Genomic DNA, 17,708 nt, shown 5'->3' on the forward strand with positions numbered 1-17,708 from the left:
ATCAAATTATGTTATCTTATCACACACCCCCAGCCCCTTATGTTTCGGGCTCACCCCCTGATGTTTTTAAAACAATGCCCCTGGTAGCAGCCACAGAATGTACATAGATAATGAGAAAAGTTTACCCAAATTGCACTTACAGTTGAGGAGAAGTTATGTGCCACTGCGGGAAGGTTTGCAAGAACACAAAGGGCCTTAAGATACAGGACCAAATGTGAAGGTGGAAAGAAGCAGATGCAAGCTCTGCAAGAAGCAGTCTGTGGAGGTGACTGTGGAACCTGAGATGGGTCGAAAGGTCTCGGAGATTGAGCTCACTATTTGAAGGACCCATATAAGGCTCAATCCCAATTCACCCCTTGCCCCTACCCCTTGGCCCTACCCCTCCGTTTTGCGCGTTCCTGTGAAGGGGTAGGGCTGTCTCAATTCTCTTTTGGTTGGAGGGGTAGGGGTAAGGTGAAGGGCCAGATAGCCCTTGAAACGAAGATTTTTCGGGACCGCACTTCAAACGAAGGGCTATGAGAAATGTACCTGCATACACCGGCTACAGAGGCAACATGACTGCCAATAATCATTTTCTTTATGTCACATTCAATCTAGTGTTTACGGTCATGTTCTTCAAAGAAACAGTTGCAAAAAAATCGTTAAAGTTCGTTAACAATATGACGCGTGTAAAAAGCAAAAGTTTGAAGCGAAGGGGACGCGCGAATGAGGCGAATTCGCGTCCACCGCGCCGCGCTAAACGCCTCATTCGCGCCGCAAGACCTCCAGACGCACGTAAACGCGTCTTAACATTGAAATCACTCGCGCCAGACGCTCTATTCGCGTTTGGTGTGAATGCAGCATTAGGCGTCGAAGATATCGTCATCTCAGTTGTTTTCTGCAAACTTCAGAAGAAAAATGCAAAAAAATAGCTGTAACTCACGCAAGACTACAGCTGACGACGGCATCTTGGAAGTTTGTGATAAACATTGGCGCATCTCCTGTGACGTAGGCGCTAGCGACGATGTATAATGACATGTAACGGTGTAGTAGTGGTGTCCCATTTCTTAGGGCAATATTTTCACCCCTACGCCTTGACACTCTGTTTCAAGGGGCAAGGGGTAGGGGTAGGCGAAGGGGTAGGGGTAGGCGAAGGGGTATAAAATAGAATTGGGATTGAGCCTAAGTTCACCAGAACTTTGTTGGTAGAAGGAAGATCTGGGAGACTGACCAGACCTAGAGACTCACAGTGACACTCTCAGGGGCCAAGCGTTATGTGCACACCCAAAAGTCGAACTGAAATTCCTGAGTTTGACACAGAACGGTTAGCATCTGCTCCAGGACCTTATAAAGTATACGAGAAATGTCAGATAGGTTATGGAAACTGTTGTGTAGGATATGGGCAAAAGGCATCATCCTGTTGTCCTGGAAAATAGTGGAGGGTTTCGATCTATTTCTCTCTTGAGTGTTGAAGGGACGTTTTTTTTTTCTTTGTCTTGGCCAGACGGATGGTACTTACATGGTGAAGAACAAGTACGTTGATACCTCAATTCATACGGAAATTGTATTTGGAACATAAGGGTGTCCTTAGTCAGCTAATTCGGGAAGAACAGACAGAAAGAGCAGGCTCTGAAATTTCTTTCACTGGATCTGGCTCTTGAATTTCACTCACTGGAATGGACCCAAGGACTTCTGAACAAGTTGTCTGGCAGGTTTTTCATTTTTAAACTAGAATTGTCCGTTTGGGTGCAGCATTCAGATTGCACAAATCCTTCAATGCGTTTCCTTAAAGCATTGTTAGCCAACTATGGTCACAAGTTCTCGTTATCAACATCTTTCAACAAGTCTGTGCTTGCCAGACCATAGCTCAAACGAACATTCGCAACAGCATCGCAAAGTTGTATGGCTGGAATTACAGCTCTCCTCCTGTGGTTAGAAGCATAGTTTCTTTTTGTATGACATGTGGACTTAATAAATCCTTATCTTGAGTAAAATAAGCAGGCAGACATTCAATACAATCTATACCTTTCATTTCGTATATAGACAAATTTCAATCATGTTTTTTAGTTTGTCAAGAGATTTAAATTGCCGGTTTTGAAGGGTGCGCATGTGCATACGTGCTCTAGTAAGAATAAGCCTATGATTGATTCAGCAAAATAATAATATCTATAACTATAAATAAACAAATAACTACAACAATGATCATTTATTCTCAGATGCCATGTCCAAAATTGATCTGGCATTAATTCAAACTCCAACTGATTAATTAAAAGAAGTTATTACTCAACTACCGGCATGAGATCATAAACTAACGTGGTTGAACTACAAATTTGCGACAGTATGGTTTCAGGAAATATTTGTAACCAGCTAACTGATTTCTTTAAACTATTGTAGTTAAGCAGTGAGTTACATTGTTGTATGGGAAACACAGCATAGACTGTTGAATGAAAGGTTGACTTTCCATCACCAAATTATTTACTGTGCTGTTAATTCTGCCCATGTTACTTGTCCATTTATAGGAAACAAATCACATAGTGGTAATACAGTGGCCATGATTTAGATGATTGAGGGAAATATTAACATACTTAGCAATTGGGTATATTAAGCACCTTGGCATAGCCTACTTAACTCACAGTTACCAATCAGTAAGGAACCAACGCAGTAAAGAAAAGCATCATGTTATCTTGGTTACACCATTCAGTGTTATGGAATGGCGCACCGAGTGGGTCTCCGGCGTAGGGCTGGGCGATAAAACGATAACGATATGTATCGCGATAGACACGTAATCAATATCAATAAAAAATGCATTCGATAAAACGTTCGATAATTATTTTTATTTTTTTCGGCGGAAGAAACCAGCAAAGCAAGTTTGATTTCATGAACAACAAAGGCACTCACTCTCTAGTAACCTAGCAACGTAGGAACCCAGCAAGCAATTTTGCGTCTAATAGACGTCTAATAGCCGTCAAAACACAGCCCAGACGTCTAGGCTAAAACGAGGCTAATTTTGGGCTGTCAGTGAAAATCTTATAGACGTCTAAACATAGCCCAAGATTAGACAGCTATTGAATGACTACATATATACGTCAAATAGACGTCTAACCATAGCCCAAGAATAGACAATTAGACAGCTATCGAATGACTATATTTATACGTCTAATAGACGTCTAACCATAGCCCAAAAAATAGACCAGTCATCAATTAGACAGCTATTAAACGACTACATACGTCTAATAGACAGGCAATATGGGTCTAGGCTAAAACAAGGCTGATTTTGGGCTGTCAGTGAAAATCTAATAGACGTCTAACCATAGCCCAAGAATAGACTAGTCATCAATTACACTACATATACATGTAATAGACAACAAAATGAGGCATAAGGATTCTCTCAAATATAACAGGTTCTCATAAATGAAAATCCATCTAAACTAATTGATTATAAAGGGATTTATTTAGAACAATTATATTAACAACTTAGACAACATTCAAACATAAAAATGAACAAATAAAACATTGGAAAATATGTAAAACAACTTAAGATACTAAAATTTTTTAAGAATTAATTGTTAGCTTTATATCCATAACCACCACCCCCTGCTCTCCCTGGTGCTTGTTTAAAATGACCAGAAATTGCATTTTTTATTTCCCATTCAGTCGCCAAAGGAAAGTTGATCATCACTGCGTCTGCCAAATGAGAAAAAGAAAAAAAAAATATTGCTCAAGAAAAGCATTGATGACAATCATTTTGAACTAATTACAGTCATTCACTTTTGCTTGGATGCACACTAGAGCTGGCCAATATAGAGTTAACGGAATATAGATTGAGACTAGGTATATAATTTCTATCAATATAGACAATAATTTCTATCATTATTATTAATAAATTAATAACAATAATTGAAAATTTTTGCCTGCATAATGGTGATGCACTAATTATATACACACACACACACACACACACACACACACACACACAAATACATACATACATACATACATATAAATAAATATATATATATATATATATATATATATATATATATATATACACATACACACATACATATATTTTAGGGGTGTAACGGTACACGTATTGAGCCATTCTGTACGAGGCTTTCGGTTCGATTTCAGTACGGATTTTTAAACACAAACAGAACTGTTCGTTAGACAATTTTTACGTCAAAAAGCGCACTCATAATGTAAGAGAAATCATAACAAATCGTGACAACAATCGTGCTCTTTCAGGTAGTGACCATATAGACCTGCATTATATGACTGACTGACAGACAAGAACAGTTTGACTTAAAAATATCAAAATTGAAACTACTGCAGAAACAAACACCTACATCTTGGATGCCCTTAACGCCGCCTTCACACTGGCAGTTGAAATCAGCTCCGTAATACGCAATACGCCCCCAGCGGATGTCGTACACAACGGTGAAAAGCGTCGGAAGCACTGATCTATATAGAATGACATTATATATATAATATACTAAACTTGGGACACGTATATATATATATATATATATATATATATATATATATATATATATATATATATATATATGTCATTATATAGATCAGTGGGCGGAAGCCTCGGAAGCGAGTATATTTAAATATTGAATTATTTAATTGTATTAACTGCCCTAATAACGTTAAAACATCATGAAAATAAAAAAAATGACATGACAACTAATCGTTATAAAATCATTATTTATTTTATTAAAAGTTAAGAATCCAGGTTTGTTTATCAGTACCATAGCAACGCTAACTTCCGTTGGGATTTTCGGATAGAAACCGTCCGTAGCCTTTCGCAAGAGTTCAATTTTTTGAACGCATCCGGATGGCCAACGGACACGATTTTTTTCGCACCGCACTCGTTCGCACCTGGTTCGGACCGATTCGCATGCGGTCTGCGAATCTCCATAGGAAATGAATGACTTCCGGTCGTTTTGCTGCCGTATCGGAGCTGATTTCAACTGCCAGTGTGAAGGCGGCGTTAGGTAAGCTAAAACATGCCAAAATTTAATTTCAAAGTGAACTATCCCTATAAATCATTCTTTCCCAGATAGCAAAAAATATCGGCACGGCTTCTTTTTGCCGCCGGCCCCAAGCTGTCGGCTATAGGTGCGCCCCGCTGGCGGCGATGAAGCGTTTGCCGCCGAATACGTCACTCCCATTTCTTGCGAGATGCCGCCGGCGAACAGCCGCCGGGCCGCCGACTTCATTCTCTCTGGCGGTTGCCGCCGTCTAAATGAACCGCGGCCGGCTGGCGGCAAGCCGCTTTGAAATCGACCAACCATGAGTGAAACTGACAGCATCTTAACTACTTTTCACATTTAAAGCGATTATAATTATTATGTGAATTATATCAATTTTTGTTGTTGCTCCAAAGCCATTAGGGGTTATAACAGATTTGACTCTGATTCCATGATAAGGTTTAGGAAATTACATTTAAATTACTTTGAAACTCTGAAGCGATAATATGTAAAATATATAGAATTATTTTATTCACTTAAGGTGACAATTCTTTACATTTCTTTGATTTATGCACAATTTGAGATGCACCAATAGACCAAACAGAATTCCTTTTGTAAAACTTACTTGGCAATAAATATCTTTCTGATTAGTTTTTAAAATAAATATTTAGCAGAATAAATGGATGAAGTTAGATTTTTCAAATGCTTGAAATCAGTGAACAGTGAAAGACATCTGCAACTTGGCCAAAATCTTGGGTTTGCTTTATATTTTTTTATTAATTTGCAACCATGGTAATGTCTATGAGAAACATGAAAATCCCTGTTCTGACCTGAAGGATAAAGTGAAATATTTATAAATATTTTGTCTCTCTGTCACTCCAGGAAATTGTGGTTATGTCTTTCATTGTTTTACAAGCTCAATTTTTTTTTTTTTTTTTACCTTTTACATGTATAAGGGATTACTTTGCAGTTTGCAATTGCGAGTTTTGCGACCTGTACAAATGTTTAAGAGTGTTAAAGCACAAACAGAGAAGTACCTCCACCGGTCGAGAGGGGCAGCACCTAAAAAACTGAAGCAGATTTACTCGTCTCGTCACACGGTTTCAGTATTTGGAGAGAGGAAATATCTTACTGTATGGGAAATATACGATCTTTTAAGTAAGTACATTTTTCCTTTTTGTGTAACGCAATATTACTATGTTCATTTTTGACATTGTTTTTAGTTCTTCTTCTTAAGATCTGTTCTTGCCTAACTAGTCAAGCTAAAGTAAGTTAGCCTTGTTTGCAAAGTTTCCGCCATGTTTCCGCCATAGCTAGGCTAACGTTACTTAGTTTCTTCCTGGCGTTGAGTTTTTTTCTTCTTCTAAGTATGTTTAACTGTTATGTATGTTTATACAAGTGTGAGTACATGTGGTTTAAGATAGTATTGGTCAGTCGAATGAACTAACGTTACAGTTCCTGAACTACGGACAATTATTCTGCCGCCACGTGGGAATGGTAACGTTAGCAAAATCTTCACGACAAGAAAGACTGATCAGTATAACTTGTGTTGTTTTCTAACTAAACATAATTATGCTGCTAGTCTAGATTAGAGTGTTCGCTACCACATGCTGTTTCACCTTTTTTACACACTGAGTTCAAGCATGTTCTAACCTTACATGTTAAATGTATCTAGCTACAGTAGGTAGCCAAACTTTACATCTAGAAAGACTAGTTTAACTTTTGGTGTTATCTTACAAAAATAACGATGTAGGTTGTTTATATGATTTTGTTTGTCTGAACATGGTTTTCTGTTGATCCACTTGTGAAAATTACTGCTTTTTCGAAGGGGTGAGCATTTTAATGTTGTTGATTTTGCCTGAAAAAAAAAAATCAAAAAGTATACTTTATGCTAATGTGTCTTCTATTTTAGATGCTTCACATTGTTCAGTTTATCAACAAGGAGGATCTGCCATTTGCAGTGGTTCCGCAAGAGTGGCTCAACGAAGGGCATGTGCCATTGGCCCCCATTTAACCTCCGCAAAAAAGACAAAGGAACAATTTAGCCATCCGCTGCACACCTCCACACAGCACCTGGGAGAAACATCATTTTAAGTTCATGAAGGGAGCAGGTAAATGGGTCTGACTTGTACATTTGATTTTCCTTTATTTCATCTGTGTAATTTATTTGTCTGTTTATTGTGGATAACGGAATCTTTCATTCATTATTATTATTATAATCATCAAATTTCTGTTTCCTCTTTCTTAGAACCAGGTTTCTCCCCAGTAATCCAGAATCCGCCAAGAGTTTGAGTACAAGTAAGTGATGTTATTTGTGAAGTTTTTTTGTCTTGGAAACTATTGCTTCTATTTAAAGTTGGCATGAACTGGAAGTTACAAACGACTTTTCTCCAGTGTTGACATATTTCCAAGTGAAAGGGAATATTGAATAGAGGAGCAGGGTTTTACTCTAGCGCTCCTCATCTCCCCCCACACCCCCCCCCCCACAAAAAAAGAAAACACTTTTCAATTATGCCATGCCAGACTCTGTCTACGAAGCAAAGCGAAGTAGCAGAGTTTGGTATTACCAGGCTAGCAATACTCTGCATTGAAATTAAAGCTGTTATGTTTGCTCCCCAGCTCATCAAGTACTAAGCTTTACACCCCCGGCAGCAAATTTACCCTGGCAGCATATGGGTGAAAACTCTGGAGGTATGTAATATGTTGCGCTTAACTAAGTGTTACATTTAAGTCCAATTCATTAAATGTATGCAATAACTTCAAACATATTTTTACATGTCAATGATTATCAATAGGAGGGAGAAAGTCATTGCTCTATTGTTGGCCCTTGTACTCCAATGGCATCTCGTGTCAAGCATGAAGTTTTCAGCTGTGAAGGTATATTCTAGCCCTATGTCTTAATGTCCAGTGTTTTAACAGTATTGAAAATAGTGCCTTTAGTTGTTTGTTTTATTTTATTTTTTAAATGTAGAACCAAGCCCTGAGGGAAAGCAATGCACGAGCAGGTGAGAACTTGCACTGTTTCTTAAATTGTACTTTTTTGTGTGTGATGTTAGTCCAAAATTACCATATGCCTTTCATTTTGTAGCTTCGGATCACACCGGCTCACTTCAAGAGCAGGTGAAGCAAGTTCAACAAACAATGTTGAAGACGTTTGCTTGCACTGGGAAATCAGGTACAACTTGCAAACAGCACCTGTGGTTGTTGGTTTAATTCCCACTGGGGCTACCTGACCATGTAGTAGACCTAGATATAAATGTCATAGTTTAGTAGTTGAGGGACCAGGACTGACTATTTTATTCTGGGAAACCCTGTAGGTGCAGATCAGACCCTTATGCTGTGACGTCTTGCAGAGTTTGGTGATGTTGTGTCTGTTGGAGTCATCCCTGTCAGGGGATCTGTTACTCCCCCTACACACCCAGGAAGATTTGCCGTGTCTTGACAACAGTTTGAAGCAGGATAAAAAGCTCCAGGAACAATTTGTAAGTTTGCTGATTATAATGCCATAGAGTAATCTAAAGTAAAATTTAAGATTGTATACTGCATATATTACAGTCTGAATCCTCAGCCTTTCACATTTTTTATTTATTTATGAGAAGCTTCAGAGAAATGTAATTTGTAACACTTTTTTGGATTTTCAGCTCGGTGTAGGGGATAAAGCATGTTTTAGAGACATGTTCCTTTAGACCATTGTTCAAAGTAAGTTGGATATTTTTTTAATTATATTTAAGTAGATGTGTATGGCCTCATGCAATTCAAATGAAATGACAGATCTGTATTTTCTACATTAGCCATCCAGAAGAACCTGGCAACCCAGGATGCCACTGATGAAGCGGTCTAGGTTAACGTTTCGCGTTACCTGAAAGGAGCATCTGACCGTGAAGGCAGAAAAAGGCACCGCACAGCTGAGAGGGACCCACAGCCGACCACTTAGGCTGACTACTGACACCCCAGAATCACTGACAACTGGAATCCTTTCTTTATCTTGCAGTCAGTAACATCAAGACCCCTAAAGAAGTCAGAAGTGTCACACTATACTCACTAACTGTGGAAATTACTTTCTTTTTTTTCTTTTTTCAAATAATGCTTGTAAGTCCTTGTGCCACAGGTCAGCATTGCAGCTATAATGGTCTATTCTACTCCAGAGCTTTACTATAAATTACTACCACTTAACCTATTGTTAGAAATGGCTTGTAAATGTGATGTCATACTTTGATTTATTTGGTATCCTGCACATTATTTCGTATCAAGTATTCTCTTTACTTACAGGTAATTTTTTTCACCCTAGAGCTGTCCTCTTTATATGAACAATTATTGTAAGAGTTGTAATATGCTTGTAAGGCTGTTTTTTGTTTGTTTGTTTTTTTACCAAAATTTAATAAGAAACCTGCATGTTAGTATATTGATTTATTTATTTTTCTGTTATGTTTCAGTGATCTGACACATCTTGTTTAAATGACAGTTAATGTACTTTGAAATGTGGAATAAAAATGCCAAATGGATATTTGTCTGGTTTGAGCAATCATTATTCTTGATAAACTGCATGCTATAAATATTAAATATTATATATATATATATATATATATAGCCAGAATAAGCGGCGGCAGATCGCTCGAAAATAGCGCTTGCCTCCAGCGGGCCGCGGAAGGGCCGCCTTAAATATAACGGCGGCGGGACGGCGGTTGGCCCGCGGGCCGGCCGCGGAACGAAGGCGGTAGGAAGGCGGCTTTTAAAGAGCGGCTGCCGCCGGCGGTGCGCCGTCCAACGTGTTTGCGATGTCGCCATTCTGCCGCTTCTACTGCCGCCGGAGCGCCGACGGTGGTCCGCCGACTCATTGCTATCTGGGTTATCACTTACTCATATAACTCTACCCAGCAAGCAATAGCCGTCTTTTCAACGTCTGGGTTAAATATAGACCCGATATAGTCCGGCTATGTGTAACCCACTTTTAGCCCAAATAACATTTAATCTGGATAAATGTATTTTTTTCCAAAATAACTTGTGAGATGTATGATATTCCATCATGTATGCAAAGTCTACCGTGATTACAAGTTGTTTGGTTTACTTTATTTTACATGTTATATGTGTAGGCTGTGCGTAGCCACGATTTAGCTCGTATTCAGACCCGGCTATGCGTAACCCAATTTTAGCCCAAATAACATTTAATCTGGATAAATGTATTTTTTTCCAAAATAACTTGTGAGATGTATGATATTCCATCATGTAAGCAAAGTCAGATGTGATTACAAGTTGTTTGGTTTGCTTTATTTTATATGTTCTATGTGTAGGCTGTGCGTAGCCACGATTTAGCTCGTATTCAGACCCGGCTATTGTTGCCCACTTTTAGTCAAAACTGATTAATTGTAGCCTAGTTTTTTTGCCAGGCAGTGCATGAAATGGTTGATATTCCATCATGTTCGCATTGGTAATGATATCTACAAGGTTCAATGTGACATTTTACAACATGGTCGATCTGTTGTCACGATTTAACTCCAAATTGGACGGGCTATATGCGGTCTGCTTTAGCCAGTGGGTAAGCGTTTCGTATTACTTTGAAGGTACCCCCGGGAGCCGCCATTGGCTAACAAGCCTTCACCTGCTGTTAGCATCCCATTGACTTCCATTCATTTTGGCGTCACTTTGACAGCGAATAACTTTACATCTGAGGCGTTTAAAGACTCCATTTGTCCATTATTTATTTCTAAAGAAACACGACAATGTATAAAAGGCTCCATTACCTTGTATCTTACGTTATGGCCCCGTAGAAGCAGTTTTTGTAAAAGTAGGCTAACGATTGCGTCAAAACCACGCGACTCTCTGGAAATTACCGTAGAGACAGGAAGAGAAGCTCGCGGGCAATTTGGGGGACGCGGAGGCATAAAGTCCGATAAAGTCAAAGGAGAAGCCCATAGAGAGTCATGACGTTGCTCCTGCTCCTAGCTCATGGACAGCTCCTTCTCACACTCTCCGTCTCTGCAAGATTCGGAAGGGAATGGTTCCGATTTCGTCAGGCACAGCTGCTAGAAAACTTACAACTGTCAGGCAGGCTGCTCACGTCACATCCCCGTCGTCAAGCTCAGTTTGAGTCTGCGCAGTACGCCTGGCAATCAGGAAATGACTGCTTCTAATGTGCTTCAACTTCTCTCCGTTGAAACCTATGGGGTCGCTGTGTCCAGTTTATATACTGTCTATGGCTTTAGCCCACCTGGCGAAATCAAAGCAATCTGGTCTACGTACGGCTTGGCTATAGCCCAGATTCAGACCAGCGAGCTAGTATAAGAATATTAGTCTTAAAAATGTTTTCGCTCACACAGCTTAATGTTTGCTGTCACACATAAACATAACATTCATACACAATCTACGATATGACTGTCATTTCAAATTAAATCAAATGCAATTGCATTTCTCAACCGCTAGATGGCACAATCGAAACACTACTGAGACATGACTACTGGGACTGGGACTACTGGCATTGCGCGACTAGATCACTTTAGCCAGATCTCGCGATAAACATTTCCTCCATTTTCAATTTTATTTTACACGAGGCTGCTGTCAGAGAGCAACGGGCGAGCAACACTCTGAAAACCTTCAAATTTCTACTTCGGTCTTGTAAGTATGCGTGTTATTTTTGTTATGTTCATTGTTTAAATTAGTTAGTTGTTATAATGTGTAGAAACCGTGACATTTTAACATTACCATTGCAGAGTACTATTTTTATCCAACAAGTTAACGTTACTTGCATGTGTTATTGCAACTGTGTGGCCTTTATCTAAAAAGTATCTAAATTCAAGGTGGTAAGCATGAAACTATGAAACTTATCATTACTATTTTTTATTACTATTAAAGATACCAATATATTTTTGTTTTTAGATTGGAGTAAGAAATAATAGTTTTTGATTTAATGCAAATTTTCAAAGTATACTTTACATAAACTTAACAGCAACATAGTGCAACATGAAAAGAAATTATAAAAAAAAAAAATTTTTCCTTTCCAATTAATAAAAGGTAGTGGCAAACAGTAAAGTCTTTAAACTTTATTTAAAAGAATTAAAATATGCAGCATACATTCAGTTTTCAGTGAATTTGTTTCAGATATATGGTGCATAAAAACCGCAATGCTGCTTCTCCATGTTTTGTTTTGACTTTTTTTTTTTAATTTTGACTTATAAATTTGATATAAAAGTAGCTGGCTACTGTCCCAGATGACCTGAGAGGTCTGCTCTGGATGGTTCATAATGCATCAGAAGATTAGAAATTTACTTTGGCCTTAAAATGTTAATTAATTTAATAACCAGCTGTAGTATTTTGATATGAGTTCTTTGACAGACATATAGCCAGTGTAAAAACCTCAGAACTGGAATGATGTAATCCACTTTATTCGATTTCAAGACACTGTTTATTGCAAATTATCCAGCAATCGGTCAACAAAGTACAGCAATTGAATATACAGAACACTTGTCAATGACTACCATTAAATGTCTTGTTACCAACATTCTTCAAAATATATATTTTTTTGTGTGTGTTCAACAGAAGAAAGCCATACATGTTTGAAACCAAGTGAAAGTGAGTAAATGCTTACATGATTTTTTTTTTAGTGAACTACCCCTATAAGTATCTTTTTATGTTCATTAGAGTTAGGCCTATATGAGTAAGTGATAAAGAATGATTTATAGGGATAGTTCACTTTGAAATTAAATTTTGGCATGTTTTAGCTTACCTTAAGGGCATCCAAGATGTAGGTGTCTTTGTTTCTGAAGTAGTTTCAATTTTGATATTTTTAGGTCAAACTGTTCTTGTCTGTCTGTCAGTCATATAATGCAGGTCTATATGGTCACTACCTGAAAGAGCACGATTTGTTATGATTTCTCTTACATTGAGCGCGCTTTTTGACGTGCCTACATTTGTAATTAAAAAATTTTGGTCAGCAGGAAAAATTATCTAACGAACAGTTCTGTTTAAAAATACGTACTGAAATCGAACCGAAAGCCTCGTACAGAATGGTTCAATACGTGTATCGTTACACCCCTAAAATATATGTGTGTGTGTGTGTATATATATATATATATATATATATATATATATATATATATATAATTAGTGCATCACCATTATGCAGGCAAAAATGTTTAATTATTGATATTAATTTATTAATAATATTGATATAAATTATATAGTCTCAATCTATATTCCGTTAACTCTATATTGGCCAGCTCTAGTGTGCATCCTAGCAAAAGTGAATGACTGTAATTAGTTAAAAATGATTGTCAACAATGCTTTTCTTGAGCAATAATTTTTTTCTTTTTCTCATTTGGCAGACGCAGTGATGACCAACTTTCCTTCGGCGACTGAATGGGAAATAAAAAATGCAATTTCTGGTCATTTTAAACAAGCACCAGGAAGAGATGGGGGTGGTGGTTTTGGATATAAAGCTAATAATTCATTCTTAAAAATTTAGTATCTTAAGTTGTTTTACATATTTTCCAATATTTTATTTGTTAATTTTTATGTTTGAATGTTGTCTAAGTTGTTAATATAATTGTTCTAAATAAATCCTTTATATTCAATTAGTTTGGATGGATTTTCATTTATGAGAACCTGTTATATTTGAGTGAAAAGAATCCTTATGCCTCATTTTGTTGTCTATTACATGTATATGTAGTGTAATTGATGACTAGTCTATTCTTGGGCTATGGTTAGACGTCTATTAGATTTTCACTGACAGCCCAAAATCAGCCTTGTTTTAGCCTAGACCCATATTGCCTGTCTATTAGACGTATATATGTAGTCGTTTAATAGCTGTCTAATTGATGACTAGTCTATTCTTGGGTTATGGTTAGACGTCTATTAGACGTATAAATATAGTCATTCAATAGCTGTCTGATTGTCTATTCTTGGGCTATGGTTAGACGTCTATTAGACGTATACATGTAGTCATTCAATAGCTGTCTATTCTTGGGCTATGTTTAGACGTCTATTAGATTTTCACTGACAGCCCAAAATTAGCCTCGTTTTAGCCTAGACGTCTGGGCTGTGTTTAGACGGCTATTAGACGTCTATTAGACGCAAAATTGCTTGCTGGGTAATGAACATAAAAAGATACTTATAGGGGTAGTTGAAAAAAAAAAAAGAAAAAAAAAATCATGTAAGCATTTACTCACTTTCACTTAGTTCCAAACCTGTATAGCTTTCTTCTGTTGAACACACACAAAAAAATATATATTTTGAAGAATGTTGGTAACAAGACATTTAATGGTAGTCAGTGACAAGTGTTCTGTATATTCAATTGCTGTACTTTGTTGACTGATTGCTGGATAATTTGCAATAAACAGTGTATTTAAATCAAATAAAGTGAATTACATCACTCCAGTTGTGAGGTTTTTACACTGGCTATATGTCTGTCAAAGAATTCATATCAAAATACTACAGCTGGTTATTAAATTAATTAACATTTTAAGGCCAGAGTAAATTTCTAATCTTCTGATACATTATGAACCATCCAGAGCAGACCTCTCAGGTTATCTGGGACAGTAGCCAGCTACTTTTATATCAAATTTATAAGTCAAAATTAAAAAAAAAAAAAAACGGTCAAAACAAAACATGGAGAAGCAGCATTAAGTTTTTATGCACCATATCTGAAACAAATTCACTGAAAACTGAATGTATGCTGCATATTTTAATTCTTATAAATCAAGTTTAAAGACTTCACTGTTTGCCACTACCTTTTATTAATTGGAAAGGAATTTTTTTTATATATAATTTCTTTTCATGTTGCACTATGTTGCTGTTAAGCTTTATGTAAAGTAATTTGAAAATTTGCATTAAATCAAAAACTATTATTTCTTACTCTAATCTAAAAACAAAAATATATTGGAATCTTCAATAATAATAAAAAATAGTAATGATAATAATATTCATAGTTTTATGCTTACCACCTTGAATTTAGATATGGGCACACAGTTGCAATAACACGTGCAGGTAACGTTAACTTGTTGGAGAAAATAGTACTCTGCAATGGTAATGTTAAAATGTCACGGTTTCTACACATTATAACAACTAACTAATTTAAACAATGAACATAACAAAAATAACACACATACTTACAAGATCGAAGTAGAAATTTGAAGGTTTTCAGTGTTGCTCGCCCGTTGCTCTCTGACAGCAGCCTCGTGTAAAATAAAATTGAAAATGGAGGAAATGTGTATCGCGAGATCTGGCTAAAGTGATCTAGTCGCGCAATGTATCGCTGGTCTGAATCAGGGCTATAGGCGGATCTTTTGTGACGTCATTGTTTATGTTTGCCGCGTTGCATCACGGGAATCGTGTGGCAGGAAACACCGCTAGATACCTGTAATTTGATTGTTTTGCACGTTTGGAGGAGGATTTAGAGAAGAGGATGGTTCACTCTTGCTGTGTGGTCGATTGTACGGCTCGTTGGGGGCCTGATAAAAAGTTTTTTCAAATTCCCTCCGAAAAGGATCGCGAAAAACGAAAGAAATGGTTGCGTGCATTTAGGCGATTGAACCTGGACGCTCCGAAGCCTGGATTCCTAACGTTACTGATCGAGTTTGTGAGGCTCATTTTGTTCATGGTAGGTCTAAGTCTTAGTGACTATGTATTTATAGGAGATTGAATAAAATAAAAAATAATAAAACTGAGTCAAATAAACCGAGTCATATGTTTTTGCGTTCTGATTCAGGTGTCCCAAACCGCGATCCACAGCATCCAGACTACCGTATTTTCCGCACTATAAGCAGAGGAGCACCTTCCATGAATGGCCTATTTTATAACTGTTTTCATATATAGGGCGCACCGGGTTATAAGGTGCATAGAATAGAAGATACTGCAGTCAAACGTTTGACTGGGTTTGCGTTATGCAGTGGTCACCAACCTTTTCAAGCCTATAAGATCACATCCAAGTCCAAATGTAAACCAAGATCTTCCACTTGCAAAAAAATATGAAAAAACAAGTGGCTGAGCTGTAAAACCTTGTTTATACTCGACGCGTCCGCATGAGCGCGAAGGTAATAAAAAAACTAATATCCGTCTGCTCGGGCAGATTCGGCTTAACAGCGCGCGCGCGCCTCCGCATCCGCAGATGCACGACTTTGAGCCGAATCTGCCCGAGCAGACGGATATTAGTACATCTCATCATCAGCCAGTTTGCGCGTCTAAATCAGTTGTATGGTCTGGTGTTCAGTCTAAAACAAAACAGTTGCGTCAAGTATAAATGCCTCGTCTGTTTGGGGAGCTGCACGCACAGTCAGCGGAGATCTCATATGGGCTTTGAATAACTTCGATTTTGTCACCAATACAAATTTTGAGCTTCTCTCCAAACCTCCTCCGGTCTTCAGATGTTAAAGTGCTTATATATTGTGGATTTTGCCCGCTAACTCTCTTGAAAGTGCTCGTCGCGTCTTTACAGCCCGCAATACTGTTTGATTTGTTGCCACACAACCACTCGCGCATGCGTACAAAGATGTCAACAAAGATCCTCCTATAGCCAAGCCGTCCGTAGACCAGATTGCTTTGATTTCGCCAGGTGGGCTAAAGCAAACCGCATATAGCCCGTCCAATTCGGAGCTAAACCGTGACTACAGATCGACCATGACGTGAAATGACACATTGAACCTTGTAGATATCATTACCAATGCGAACGTGATGAAATATCAACCATTTCATGCACTTCCTGGCAAAAAACTACAATTAATCAGTTTTGACCATAGACTGTAAAAAAATATGGACGTAGTGTCCGTGACGTCACCCGTAGGTTTCTGAAGAGCATTTTTGAAGCCTAAAGTGGGCGGAGCCGGCCGTCGCCATCTTGGCCTTGCGTCACTCCCGGATAACAGAAAATAGGCAAACAGGCGGGGCGTGAGATGAGGAGCCTGGCTAGCTATCTGAAATCTCCTAGCTCGACGTGATCGAGTTAGCTGATGGTAGCTGACATGGCTACAAGTGAGACTGTGTACTTCGAGAGTGTTTGTGTGTGACAGTGATTTATGTGCATACATGTCCGTTACTCTTTCATGGTCCGTCAGCGCGGCATTGCTCAAGTTCGTAGAGAGCTTATTCAGTCCATTTTAAATTCTGATGTTGGCCGTCTCTCAAATGGGTTAAACCATAGATATATTGCCTTTGAAGTGCAAGTAAATGCGCTAGAAAATCCGCGCTCATTCATGTGCATTTATTGCATGGACGGAGTAAGCGCCGACGCCTGCATGATTTCATCTGACGGTACATAACGTTAAGCATATTATAATCCATCTGTTCCGTGAGAGCAGAACGAACGAGCATTTATTGACGTTTTAAATTTGAAAACCCCAAAAAGCAACGAAATTGAACGACATCATTAGTGCAGGTTCACGGAGGAAAACAACTGAAATACAGCGCTGGTTGTTCTCTCGAACGATAACGACGGAATCCAAAGACGTGGGCTTTATATCCAAGTATTAAATTGTATGAAATAATCCCGAAAAAAAGCACAAACACTGCGGAGATGGCAAGTTCAGCAGCTAACATTTGCTGAGGTGAAGTGACGGCTAGTAACAGCAGACAAACGGCTAGCACTGACAGCGGCAATCCATCTGTCACTCAAGTGGCCACACCCTTAAATTTAAATATTAATCAACTAAACGGACGAGTTATAAAATATTTCACCCCCCTCACAGTTGTTATGAAGGGCAAAATTAGCTGTATAGACCAAAGCCACATAGAGATCCAGGCTGTAAACATATTTTTTTCTGCTGTAAA

The 17,708-nt window shown here is 38.1% G+C and overlaps 1 long non-coding RNA gene across 1 annotated transcript; it reads left to right on the forward strand.

Moving 5' to 3' along the window:
* The first annotated feature begins 6,018 nt into the window (after positions 1 to 6,018).
* LOC308702769 lies at positions 6,019 to 9,459 on the forward strand. The gene is made up of 10 exons (XR_014031648.1): positions 6,019 to 6,116; positions 6,871 to 7,069; positions 7,207 to 7,256; positions 7,578 to 7,649; positions 7,754 to 7,835; positions 7,930 to 7,963; positions 8,047 to 8,133; positions 8,276 to 8,440; positions 8,600 to 8,657; positions 8,750 to 9,459. It is a non-coding gene; the product is annotated as an uncharacterized lncRNA (long non-coding RNA).
* The last annotated feature ends 8,249 nt before the right edge of the window (positions 9,460 to 17,708 follow it).

Source organism: Scardinius erythrophthalmus, assembly GCF_964197995.2.
Source record: "Scardinius erythrophthalmus genome assembly, chromosome: 15".
Taxonomy (NCBI): Eukaryota; Metazoa; Chordata; class Actinopteri; order Cypriniformes; family Leuciscidae; genus Scardinius; species Scardinius erythrophthalmus.